The 14,046-nt window shown below is 41.2% G+C and overlaps 1 long non-coding RNA gene across 1 annotated transcript; it reads right to left on the minus strand.

Annotated features, from left to right (window-relative positions):
• Positions 1 to 5,232: 5,232 nt before the first annotated feature.
• On the minus strand, positions 5,233 to 13,079 carry LOC140329958 (uncharacterized). Its single transcript, XR_011920529.1, has 4 exons — positions 12,814 to 13,079; positions 7,402 to 7,457; positions 7,185 to 7,305; positions 5,233 to 7,023 (listed from the first exon to the last, which is right to left on the minus strand). It is a non-coding gene; the product is annotated as an uncharacterized lncRNA (long non-coding RNA).
• Between the last annotated feature and the right edge of the window lie 967 nt (positions 13,080 to 14,046).

Genomic DNA, 14,046 nt, shown 5'->3' on the forward strand with positions numbered 1-14,046 from the left:
TATCTATTCATATGCCTATATGAAACAAATTAAAATGTGTTTAGTCTGATCAAGCATGTGTTCTTAAACATGGTCCACATCCTACAAATTCTGCTAAGGGTATATACACATACTGTATGAGCTTTCCTTCTGAATGAGTTGGCAACATATTTTAGAGCACCTCAATCCAAACCAAAGGCACCAAGCCACATTGCACAGTGGTGCAATAGTACCAAGGAAGGCATGTACAATCTATTTAGATACTTTTTAAAATAACACCACAATATAATACCTTATGCATGGTGCATTACTAAACATTAACATAATTCTAAAGTATTAGGTTGACCTAAGGGTTCATTGGTAAGGCTAAAGTTGTCCATACTTTATACATTCTAATTGTAAAGAGTTACCAAATCTATGTAATTGGAGTACAAAGCAAACAGATTTTATAGTGTATGGTCATCCCAAGATAGTAAACCATGCTGACTCCTGTTGGGTTTCCCCAGCATACATCCAAAGAGCTCTGAACATATAACATACACTACAGGAGTGTGGACTCCTAACTGACCTTATTACATATATGGCTTGTCGAACACTGCATTCCAAAACCATATAAATTAATATAAACATGGTTCTCACAGGCTCCATTATTCTGGGAGGCCATTTACAAGACTTTGGAAGGTGCTCGTGAGCAGAAAAATTATATATTATATATCTTCCAGATAAGTTCATGAGGGTGTTTTGCAATTTCCTGATTCTCTGTCAAAGCTGCACTAGGCTTATCCAAATGAAAAACCTGAGCTCCATTACATACTGGTTAGATTGGTGTTTCCCAACCTCTTAACATGGGGAAAGCCCTAAAATAATTTTGAGGTCTTCAGGGAACTCCTGGTATAATTACTATATTCACAGCTCACAGTATATTAGTGTGGTGGTCAGTAGGAAGAATGCTTCTTACATTGCTGGCTAGTGGGAGGGTTGCCACCCTTACAGATAGCCAAAAAGACCATTGATATCAGGTAAACTGACTTGAGAGTTACAAACTGCTCATTGCTCAAGTATCCCCTAGCAACCTCCGGAGGAATCATAGGGTTTCACTGAAGCCTGGTTGAGAAACACTGGGTGCATTTTACTTTTTTAGAAGGATTTGTCAGAAAGTCTACTAGGTTCATTAAACTGTCCTGCTGAGTTCATCCTGTTTCTTTAGGGGGCTTTGTCAGGAACTTTACTAGGTTCATTTAATTAGAAGAAGAATCAGGGTACCTTTATAGCATACTAGTGGAACTAAATCTCTCACATGGCTTAATAATGTCATCTTACTCCATTGGGAGACTCAGACAATGGCTGTATTGGGTCGTCCACCAAAACATGGAACATGCAACACCCTAGTGGAATCTTTGTCTCATCAAAGTGATGTGTAATTTACCAGATATAACTTATGGTTTCTACTTACATCAATGTGACCTTTCACAGGTTCTTCAGTTTTTGGGTATAAACAAGAACAGCAACAGCAAACATTTTGAGCGAGACTTTGCCAGGTCATTCTACATATTGTGGAGTTGCTGATAAATGCAGTAATTCACGAATATTAAGAATAAAGCAGCACCACTGGAGGGTTTGTGCGAATGTTAATGATCCTCCTCTCCAAACAAGTTGGAGATTGGTTGTATTTTTTAACTACATAATTTGCCACAACTTCCTGAATTAGTAGCCAGCAAACATACAAAGATCAAGTCATGCATAAGCAAAGTGAATATATTGTACCATATTTATATATTGTATATAAATATTTTGTACCACAGAGGCACCATTCCCATTCCCTTGTTTTTTGGTGTTACAAACAGTAGCTAGTATAGCAGTAGATTGTCTAAAATAATGGTAAGAGCAGATAGATAGCATCTGTATTTATAATCAGTGGTGTGCAAAGTTTTCCCCAGTTTTGTGGAATGCAGTAAAAAGAGAGATACATCAAAGATTAGAAGAATTACTTTATGAGGAATTCCAGGCTAATAGTTAAATAAACAAACTAAATAAACACCCTTTAAGTTGATTTACTGCAGGGGACCCACTTTTTCTCTATTGTAGTTTAGTAGCATTTACAGGTCTTGTCCCTCCCTAACCTGTGAATGGACAATGAAAGGAAACCTAAAATGAATATACACCTAAAATGATTGATAAGCTCCTCTTTTCTAAAGGAAAATCTGTGCCAGGAGGAACAGACAAGCTGAACCCTCTGAAGGTGCTTTTTGCCTTGTGGGTTGGTCATTGCATGCTTCTGGGGCCTGCGAGATTTAGGAGAGAAGGTTGGCCACCATCATAAAACTCTAGAGTGAAGAAAAGTTCCCTCATCGTTGTCAATAAATGTTTCTTATTGGAAAACTTCCCCCATACCCATTGTTTTGGTTAGTGTATAATGTTGAAAATCCCATGATTGCAAAAGAATAAAAAAATCACAAACTATAAAGACAAACCCTAGAGCCAACATCATAGTTTCATATTGTGGACTAGCTTATTGTTTAGTCAAAAACCCAAAAATGCCCTTATATTAATAGATATGTGAAACAATCAATCTTTGGTGTATTGAGGGTGATGATTTTTATTGAAAGTGAAATGGTTATCTGCTGGCCTAATGTGAATAGAGACTAGTTGTTTTTATCTTTTGCTTGGTTTTTGCTGACTTATTGCTGTTCCCTATGAGCCCACATGCAGGTTATTTTTTTCAAGCCAGGAAAGAGAAAGTGATTTTCCCCAGTAGGGACACAGACTGCAAAATTCCTGAGCATTTTCTTCTTTACCCACTCCATGATGCATGAAATAAAACATTATTACAAAGACAGAAACATGTCCTTCCATTGACATTACATTCCAATATAGTCAAGCCAACAGGGCAAGCCAACTGGGTCAATGGAAGAGGTAGCCAGCAAGTAGATGTTACCAAATAAATAATAAAATAAATAAAACAAACTAAAATGTTAAAAAGATGGATGAAACCAATCGATGGATACAATGTTTCATAACTGAAACAGTTTCTAAAGAATGTTGACTTTGTAGACTTGTTATGCTATGTTATAAACATTTTATTTCAAGCCTTGTTTGCAATGCAAATTGGGTGAGCCTATACACTCTATGTATTTAATCAACAACAGTGGCTATATGCACATTGTTTTTTATACCCTTGTCTGCAGGGTTTTTTTTCTAGCATGCTCTGGTGAGCCATCTCTTTATCAGAAATGAATCCCATGTGTGAAAAAGAAAAAAAAGTAGGAACAAGTTTAATGCTTCAAGTGTTTGAAAAAACTTCTAAGGTGAAAAAATAATGTGAAATTTACAGGAAGCTTTTGAGCCTGGTACCTGGGGGCAGATTTTACTTTTAATTTGATTTCAATTGGGATAAAACAATCGGTTCAGAAGCGAATCTTTACAGAAAGCATTGGTCCACCAATTGTAAGCTACTGAATTTGGTTGTTGATCAATAGCTATTAAAGTACATAAGTTGTGTCATGTGTATGAATGCTGGTGCCCTTGTCATCCTCATTATCCTCTCGTATCAATACTTTTCAAGTCTGTGGCTTCCCATAACAGCCAGACAATAAGCATTATGAAATGGAGAGTTTTCCAATGGCAGGTTAGCATAGGTGTCCCGTGAAGTACAGGAAACCTGCTAATCCTGCTACTCTCATATAGACCATATTGAGCTCTCAGCAATGTACATTCAAGAAATTTCATTGTGCCATTTTTTTTTTTTTACTAAAAATGGAGCCAAAATGGAAAAGCCATGTATAAAAAACTAAGTACACCCCATGATTCAGTAGCTTGTAGCAGCAATAAGTAATTGTTTTCTTTATGAGTTTATCAATCTCTAACCTCATAGTGACAGAACTTTGCCCAGTTCATCTTCACAACAGTAATTTATTTCATAGGGTCTATTGAGATTTGGAGCCATTCATTTATGCATAGCTCTCTTAAGGTCCCACCACAGTATTTCAATCAGATTTAGGTCTAGACTTTGACTGGGCTATTGCAACATCTTGATTGCTTGGTATTTTACCTATTATATAGGTTTTCCAATGTGTTTGAGATCCTTGTTCATGATCCGATTCAGGCCAAGCTTCCATTGCACAGATGGCCTCACATTTGACTCTAAGCATACTTTGATGACCAAAATTCTCAAATTGACAATCTTTATGAAAATACATTGTAAAATTTATTTAGAACAAAATGACATAAGAATGGTCAATGAAAACCAAAATCATTAAGCATCTAAGGGCTAGACTCAGAATCAAATTAGAAAAAAAATAAAAAGTAAATTCAGAGAATGATTGAACTTGCAGGAATTCTGTCACAAAAATGTATGCACCCTCCACAAGATCTGGGCATGCTTCTAAGTAGTGTATGGTGCCCCTGGGGATCTTCCCACAAATTTGAATTAGGGTATCAGTTAGTTCCTGGCACTCCGTGGCACTACTTGGCAGAGTCGGATGCACTGGTACATAATGGGCCTGATTTATTAAAGCTCTCCAAGGCTGGAGAAAATACACACAGTGAAGCTGGGTGATGCGGCAAACCTGAACAAATCTCGACCAGGATTGAAAACATTTGCTACCAAATAGCAAACATGCAGGCAATATACGATTCCTTACAGCATCTCCAAACTCTTTTACTCACTTTGTCAGGGAGATTATGGGTGTCTGCTAGATGAGGATAAGGGAGAGGAGTAGGATTAGTATGCACTCAGGTCACGTAGGGAGCCCAAAATAAGATTTGCTTTGATGTTATCCTTTTACCAATGGATATGTAGACCCAACCATCTCTATTTAGGTGGTGTCATATGTATCCACCTGACAGACCACCTAGTTTTTTTCTATCTGCATCCATTATATGAACAAAAAATAAAAATGAATGCTATTTGGAACACAAATAGGAAGTGAGAGCAGCATTACTATTACGATAAAAAAGCACTTGGCAGTTTTCATAAAGCAACTGGATGTTTTTGGGTGGCTACCCAAAATTGGGTCACAATACAGAAGCTGACACCTGCCTACAGCTTCTTCCCAACCAGCTAAAGTCTGTCATTAGACTAGATTGTCAGTTCTCATGAGATCACATCATAGCAGCCAAACAGCTGAGATAGGAGATAGGACACATTTCTTTTTTCTCTCCCATCAGGGCCTTTTCTGGATAACAAATGGCTTTCCTGAATTAGGTGAATGTTGCAAAGGCAAAAATGTATTTTATGATAAGTAAATACATATGTTGTTTGTACCAGAGTATACACACAGGACAAGTTACATGCATGATGAAAACGCATAGGCTCATGATTTATGATTAGCATTGTAATGGATCAGGTGAGATGATTTGCATTTATTGTTCAGGGGTTGTTTACAGAGCAGTGACAAATCCATGACAACAAGGAAAATTATTCAAATTAGTGATTTCCCATATATTGCTGTATTGATTTGCAAAGTAAATTGGCATATTAAAAAATGACACATATTAAAAAATTACTGTAATCCAAACTTTGAAGTGGGCTCTTGCTTTCAAGATGAGTTGAAGTTTTGTATTCATTATTATATTATTATTTGATTTGAACAAAGTAAGCAACTGAATTGAGACTTTAGAGTTAGGAGAGAAGAGCAGGACAAACCAGTCAGATGTGGAGCATGCAAATATATTAATTAGGCGTATGTGGAAAGGAGAAGAAACATAGTATACAACGTATGACATCATTAATCTTCCGCCGTTCTTTAACTGTCCTGAAGACTAAAGATGAAAAGACCACTGTATTTCTTAGCTTTAAATAGTATAATAAACCGGACTGTGCTTCATGGCAGAGCTGTTTTAACCTTGGAGGTGATTAGAATAAAATTCTAATCATTTGGCAGGTAAAACAGCTCTTTGCCTTGAACTTTTAGGTTTGGACACCTGTTTTGCTCATTATGAGGGGTTCCCACCATCTTTGTACTGTTTTCTGCATAATTTTTGTTCAAATTGTGGGAGTTTATTACTATCCTTGTGCTATAAACCTGTATACCTACTGTGCTTTTTTGAGATGTTATTACCATAACCTGCACAGAGTTCCTGGCTCTGTACAACTGATGTGCTCATTATGAGGTGTCCTCACTATCCTTGCACCGGGCTCCTGGGTCTGTATTCCTGATTTGCCCATTATGAGGAGTTCCCCCCACCCCTGCTAGAGTTTATTTTACTTTATGTGTTTGTATATGGAACAGGGTGAGCTGAAGCATTTAATAATGGATGGGGACACACTAAACTTCCAAGTGGACAGGAACAAAAAAAGATATTATGACAGGAAAATGCCACTTAAAGAACATCTAAGACTAAAAACCAGGGTCTGACGCAGCCAAGTATGTAAACATTTTTCTCTTGGATCGATTAACAAAGGCTGCTTTTTGAATCTACAGTGTTTCATCTTCCTACAAGGGATACATGTTGCTATGACAGATCCATTACACCTGTCTCATTCAGCCTGGAAGACTGAGGATATCTCGTGGAACAGAAAAGGTAATGCAGCGGATGGCACTGGAAAGGAAAATGGGTATTGCAGACAAAAGTGCATTTTAATTTCAATCACTGCCTGTGGGGCCTTTTTTTTATTATTTAAGAAAATGACCTAAGTCGGGCTTTAATTGTAGAACACATTGTTCACAGAATGTAGTTTCTAGCTCCTTTGGTTCCACATGAGTTCATTTGAAACAGTCCAAAACCCTGTTGGACATTTTTTAGCCAAATTTAGAAATCAGGGTCTCTATGGGAACAGTTCGAATCCATTTTTATGATCTGTTCACTTTTGATTCTGCATACATTTTTATGCCATAATAGGGAAAAATTGCTGGTGTATAAATTCTACAATAAATACTTGTTCCTATTTAGAAAAAGAAAAGAAAAAAGAACAGTGGATCCTGGGAAATCGGTTAGATAAACATCTTCCAATTGGTGGTCTTTAATGAGTATTGTCCTTTTGTCTCTTACTTCCCGACGTGTTTCACCATAAAGGCTTCCTCAGGGGATTTTTTGAGACCAATACTGAAAAATGACATATAAAGTCCTTGTGTTACAAATATCTACATGATACATCTCATAACAAATCAGACCAGAGAGTCAAATTCTAACATATGATAACTGCTGATGATTAAAGCTACATATAATAATACAAATAATATATTTACAATTAGATTATTGCTTACCTACTTAGTTTCCAGTAGTAAGATTGTTTGAGGAAGAAGAACGCATAGAATTAGTATGACTCAGTATTCTCAGTATGAATCAGTTGACAAGGGAATTGTGTGGTACAATATATAAGAAACTCTGAATAAAGGAAAAAGATACATTAGAGATTTATATAGTGAGTTTCATGGTGGTTCCAAGAAATGAAGGGGATGAAGTGATAGCAGAGACACTTACTTTAGGTGACTGCTGTTTTGGAATTCCAATCATGATGGTGTTGTTGGATTTGATCCCTGTGACAGTTGAATATTTTCTTGTGAGATATTATTCATATGATATTATGCAATCAGTAATTATAAAAGAAGAGATTGTCCATATCCTAAAGGATAACTAAGAATGGTAGAAATATATGTTTTTAGGATTTTTTGGAATACTATAGAGTTATAAACTATTTCCAAAGTTACACTTACTTTTGCACTTTACATAGAAGATGTGGGTAAGAGTGTGAAAGTAGTGCGAGATATAGTAGAGACTAGTAGAGATATAAATTTGTCAATATACATTCAGTTACTGCATATACCTAAATACATAGTACATATAATCATCCCATATTCATCATATATGTTTGACATCCTCTTAGGTACTTTTAATACTATCTTAAAAACAATAAATAACCATAATAATATATATATGCATCAATGTCAAATACTGATGATGGAAGTACATTGAAGGAGTAAGTATTATTAATAGAAGAATATATAATATATTGTTCACATCATATTAGCATATATCTTCCATTATAAGATCCATGTCTTATTCATGGTTGTGCCCTTGATGTTCCCATGCACGTCCTGAGATGTAGGCATACTGAGTAACAAGTATACCTAATACATCTCAACGTGATTATACACCGCATATACATTACAAATATATAAGAAACAAAGTTATTCTATATAAACCTCCTGTGAATCTATCCTTCAAAAAGGCCGAGAAATAAGATAAGTATGTAATGTATCCATATTATTATTATTATTATTATTATTACACAGTATTTATATAGCGCCATCATATTATGCAGCGCTGTACATAGTCCATAGTCGTGTCACTAACTGTCCCTCAAAGGAGCTCACAATCTATTGTCTCTATACAGGATCTATATTGTGGATTGTTAATGTTAGGTATTAGGTACAGTTTTCCCATTGTATGGGTTATGAAAGGGAGCCAGGATAGCACCTCAGAAATGTTTTCACCACCAAAAGAACCATATGTGGAAAGCAGGAGTCATAGTGAAAATATCACCTTATTGCTGATTTGAAGGTAGCTGGGATGGGGCAGTCAGTGCATTATTTGTTTTTGCATGATGGAAAGCAACTTGCCGGAGGGGATAGCTTAATTTACCAAGTCTGACGTGCTCCCGCTGATGGTGGAGTTGTGAACACCACCAACCTCTAGTCTCCTGGACTCCCTCTAGTGGTGGAGTATGATGCAGCAGATCACATGGCTCTATTCATCACAGGCCCTGCCCTTTTAAAGGAAGTGAAGGGCAATAGGAAGTTGCCTGAACAAGGAGTTCCTTTGGCTCTGCTTCCAGGTTCCTGTTGTTTGTTTCTCCTGCTCCTTTGTGTACTGACCCCGGCTTGTTTCCTGAATACGCTTGTCTGCTCCCCGTCCTGACCTCTTGCCTGTTTCCTGACCAACCTTGTTTGCTGCCTGCCCTGACCTTTTGGCTTGCCCGTATACTCTCTTGGATTTCCCTTTGGCACTATGTTTATGTTCCAGCTTGTTAGCAGTCACCTGCCGTACCGCAACACCCTCACCTCCAGAGGCTCTGGTGAAGACCGGCAGCTGCTTAGACTCTGCGCCCTGTGCACGTATCCACTTACCAAACTGGTGACACAGAGGGTCCACTATCTTTCCGTAACAGCAGATTCTGAAACAGGAGTCTCTTGAGATTAAAGTTAAAGACTTCCTCCAGAGGTGTGATAAACGTCTGAATGAGCTCAAATCTGCCATCAACCAGTCTCCTACCTCTGCGACTGCAACTCCAGCCCCTGTACCTGGAATTCCTGTACCTGCTACAGCTTCAACCAACATGCCGTCTTACTCTGCACTTCGGATTTCTGCTGCCTCCCACTACTCCGGTGACCCCAAGCTCTGTCGGGGGTTCATTAACCAATTCCGAATACAGCTGGAATTGCAGCCCTGGAATTTTCCCACAGAGCAAACCAAGGTGGCATTCTTCATCTCCTTGTTGTCGGGAGAGGCCCTTGCTTGGGCTTCGCCCCTCTGGGAAAAGGGCAAACCAATTTTGGAGGACTTCGATGCCTTCCTACAGACCTTCTGCAAGGTCTTTGATGAACCTGGCCGGGCCTCTTCTGGGTCCCCCAATATTGGGCCTACATCAAGCTTTCTTCTCGGTAGGCCATTATGCAGTAAATTTATGAACCTTGGCATCCGAATTGAATTGGAACAATGACTCCCCTGTGTCAGTTTTCTGGCAGGGGCTCTAAGGCCATAATAAAGATGAGGTTGCTGGTCGTGACCTTCCCACTTCTTTTGATGACTTGGTGTCTCTCTGCATTCAGATTATTATCTGCTTCGAGGAGCGAGTCCGGCAACCTAATAAATTGGCTCCCACCTTCCAAAGACCTCTTCTCCCTACAGTAGAGCCTATGCAAGTGGACCGTGCTCGACTTACCCCTGAAGAGCGGGCCCGTCGCAGGCTTCAGAACCTGTTTGAATTGTGCTTGGGAGGGCCACTTCAAGCTCAATTGTTCTTTGAAGGCCTCAAAACGCCAGTGCCTAGGGAAATTGGGAGAAGACTCCCTAGACAAAACTACTACCTCTCCACCATCCAAAAAAACTTTTCCTGTCTAGATCCCAACTGACAGACACCATTTTTGGACCCAAGCCTTTTTGGACCCCAGTGCTGCTGGAAACTTCATCAGCCAACAACTGGTCTCTGAGCACAACATCCCTGTGGTGCCTCGATCCAAGCCTTTGGTGGTCTCTGTGGTTAATGGCACTGCTCTAGCGGGCTGCATCCAGCAAACTACCGTGACACTCACCATGAAACGTGGGGCTCTGCACTCTGAGATCATTTCCTTTTTGGTAGTTCCCAAGATCATCCATCCCGTGATGTTGGGGTGGCCATGGCTACGTAGACATGCCCCTGTCATTAAATGGAACATCAGAGACATACTGTCGTGGAGTGTCCCAGGCTACTTCCCGTCCAGCAAATTTTTTCTGCTGCTGCTTCACCTCAGCCTAGCTTACCAAGACCATACTGGGGCTTTGCTGACGTTTTCAGTAAAAAAACAGGCTGAGACGCTACCACCGTACTGCCCCTACTACTGCGCCATTGACCTACTCCCTGGCTCTTCGCCTCCTCAGGGTAGAGTGTACCCTCTCTCCATCCCTGAAACTAACTATATTCAGGAGAATTTGGAGAAGTAACCTTTGCCATTATTCTCTGAGCTGTTTGATCGACTTCAAGGGGCATCCGTCCTTACCAAGTTAGACTTGTCCGGTGCCTACAACCTGATCTGCATTTGTGAAGGGAATGAATGGAAAACTGCCTTCAACACCCGGGATGGCCATTACGAGTACTTGGGCTCTGTAATGCGCCAGCGGTTTCCCAGATTTTTGTGAATGACATCCTCCGGGACCTCTTTTATGTCTGTGTGGTCGTCTACCTAGACGACAACCTGGTCTACTCAAGGGATCTACATACCCACCGCGACCATGTCAAGTTGGTTCCGCATCGGCTTAGGGAGAATAGACTGTATGGTAAACTGGAAATTTGCCAGTTTGAACTTTCTGACGTTCCATTTTTGGGATACAGTGGGTCTGCGCAGGGTTTGCACATGGATCCCGAAAAACTTTTGTCTGTGTTAAACTGGCCACAACCACTTGGGCTAAAACCTGTCCAGAGGTTCCTGGGCTTTGCTAATTACTACTGGCAATTTAATAAAGGCTATTCCACACTGATTGCTCCAATTACAGCTATGACTAGGAAGGGGAGCAACTGCAAAGTCTGGTCACCGGAGGTGCTCCAGGCCTTTCACCTATTGAAGAAGGGCTTTGCATTAGCACCTGCCCTGGTTCGCCCTGACACCTCCCAGCCCTTCTTTTTAAAATAGGACGCTTCTTCTGGGCACAGGTCTTTCCCAGAAAAATGCGTCTGGAAAAAAAGCTGAGAACCTGCAGTTTCTTCTCTAAAAAGTTTTCTCCTGCTAGGAGAAACTACTCCAGCGGAGACCGCGAGCTTCTTGCAGTTCAACTCGCCTTAGATGAATGGCGCCATCTCCTGGAAGGAACTCGACATCCTGTAACCATTCACACAGTCTACAAGGACCTGCAGTATTTACAGACCACACAAAGCCTGAATCCTCATCAAGCCTGGTGGGCACTCTTGTTTGCCAGGTTTGATTTCTTACATATCATCCAGGTTCCAAAAATATTAAAGCTGATGTCCTTTCTCGCTCCTTTGAAAGGAAGGACCCAGAAATGGAACCCACTTTTGTTATTGACCCTGCACGAATCATGCACATGGCTCCAGTCGGGCTGGACCAGATTTCCCCTGGAAAATCATTTGTTAAAAAGAGACAGCGCCCTTTAGTTCTTCAATGGGGTCATGCTTCCAAGGTTGCTGGGCACCACGGGCAACACAAAACCTTTGAATTTATCAAACAAAAAAATTGGTGGCCAAATTTAAAGAATGAAGTCTGTGACCTTGTGGTTAGTTGCACAAGGTGCCTTGCAGATCCTCCTTCGGTCCTTTGCAGCCACTTCCAACCCCGGAAATACCATTGACTCATATCTCCATGGATTTTATAACTGACCTTCCATCCTCAAATCGGTTCACCACAATATGGGTTGTGGTAGATAGATTTTCTAAAATGCCCTATTTATTTCCCCTTACTGGTCTTCCTACTGCTCCCACCTTGGCTAAAGTCTTCCTCACGGAAGTCATCGGTCTGCATGGAGTACCTTTACACATAGTGGCAGACCATGGAGTGCAGTTCATTTCTCGCTTCTGGCGAGCCCTCTGTCGCCTTTTGGACATCAAGCTGGACTTCTCCTCTGCCTAATACCCCCAGTTGAAGGGGCCAACAGAGAGGACGAACCAATCCTTGTAACAGTTTCTCAGCATGTACATCAACTCCCAGCAAACCAATTGGTCTGACCTATTGCCTTAGGCTGAGCTGGCTCACAACAATCGCTCCAATTAATCTACAGGTCACAGCCCTTTCTTCATTGTCTCCTGCTGTCACCCCAAGCTCCAAGCTACTGTCCCAACTCTATCTAATGTTCCAGCTGCAGCTGCTACTGCTGACCAATTTCAGTGGTTTCACTTTATACGCTACAAGAAATGGGCTGACAAGAAAAGATCCCCTGCACCTCAGTTTTTCCCTGGCGATAAGGTCCGTGTTTCATTGGTCCTTTTCCTGTCCTATGTCAGATTAACCCTGTTACGTACAAGTTGAAACTGCCTCCTTCTTTAAAGATCCATAATTTCTTCCATGTTTCACTCCTTAAACTGGCTATTTTCAATAAATTCTCTAAGAAGACTATACCTCCTGGACCTGTCCCTGCTGCTTCAGAAGAAGAATATGAGGTGTAACAGATTTTGGACTCCAGACTCACCTGGGATCATTGCAATATTTGGTGCATTTAAAAAGCTATGGCCCTGAAGAACATTCCTGGGTTCCTTGTAAGGATCTCCATGCTCCCCATCTTCTCAGGGAGATCCACACCAAGTTTCAACACAAGCCCGGGAGGGGGAGGGTTGGTGGAGGCTCTAAAAGGGAGGTTTTCTGTCACAGATTCGTGAAGGTCCAGGGGATCTGTGCCTCCTACAGTTGCACCCACCTTTCACTCCCTGCTGGCAGCACCAGCCCTGCTAAGGTATCATCTCCCCAGTACACTTCCTGGTCGAGGTCATGTGACTCCCAGTCAGCTGCTCCACTACCACAGAGGACTAGAGTGTTTCACCGACGTGCTCCCCCTGCTGGTGGAATTGTGAACATCACCAGCCTCTAATCTCCCGGACTCCTTCTGGTGGTAGAGTAGGATGCAGCAGGTCACATGGCTCCATTCATCACAGGCCCTGCCCTTAAAAGGAAGTGAAGGGCGACAGGAAGTTGCCGGAACAAGGAGTTCCTTTGGCTCTGCTTCCAGGTTCCTGTTGTTTGTCTCCCTTGCTCCAGATTCTTTGTGTACTGACCCCGGCTTGTTTCCTGACTACGCTTGTTTGAAGCCCGTCCTGACCTCTTGCTCGTTTCCTGACCAACCTTGTTCGCTGCCTGCCCTGACCTTTTAGCTCGTCTGACTACTCTTTTGGAACTCCCTTTGGCACTATGTTTATGTTCAAGCTTGTTAGCAGTCACCTGCCTCTGCGTGCACAGGGGCGGCAACCTGGCAGTTGCAGACTGCAGCGCAACACCCCCCACCTCTAGAGGCTCTGGTGAAGACGGGGCAGCTGCTTAGACTCTGCACCCTGTGCACGTATCCACTTACCGGGCTGGTGACACAGAGGGTCCACTATCCTGCCGTGAAGCTACCCTGACAGTTTCAAACTGCTGAAAAGCAGATGGAGGATGAAAAGTACACGGTAGGATTTGCTGGACACAGTGGGTCTGATTTATGAAAGTCTCCAAGGCTGGAGAGGATGCACTTTTAACAGTAAAGCAGGGTGATCCAGCAAACTTGGGATAGATTTCCTAAAATCATTTTCTGTTTGCTAGCAAATGTTTTGAATCCTGAACCAGATGCATTACAGATTTTCTGGATCACCCAGCTTCACTGATGAAAGTGTATCCTTGAAGAGCTTACCCTATTTTTCGCCATATAAGACGCTCCGGAATATAAGATGCACCC

This window comes from Pyxicephalus adspersus, chromosome 4 (genome assembly GCF_032062135.1).
Source record: "Pyxicephalus adspersus chromosome 4, UCB_Pads_2.0, whole genome shotgun sequence".
NCBI lineage: Eukaryota > Metazoa > Chordata > Amphibia > Anura > Pyxicephalidae > Pyxicephalus > Pyxicephalus adspersus.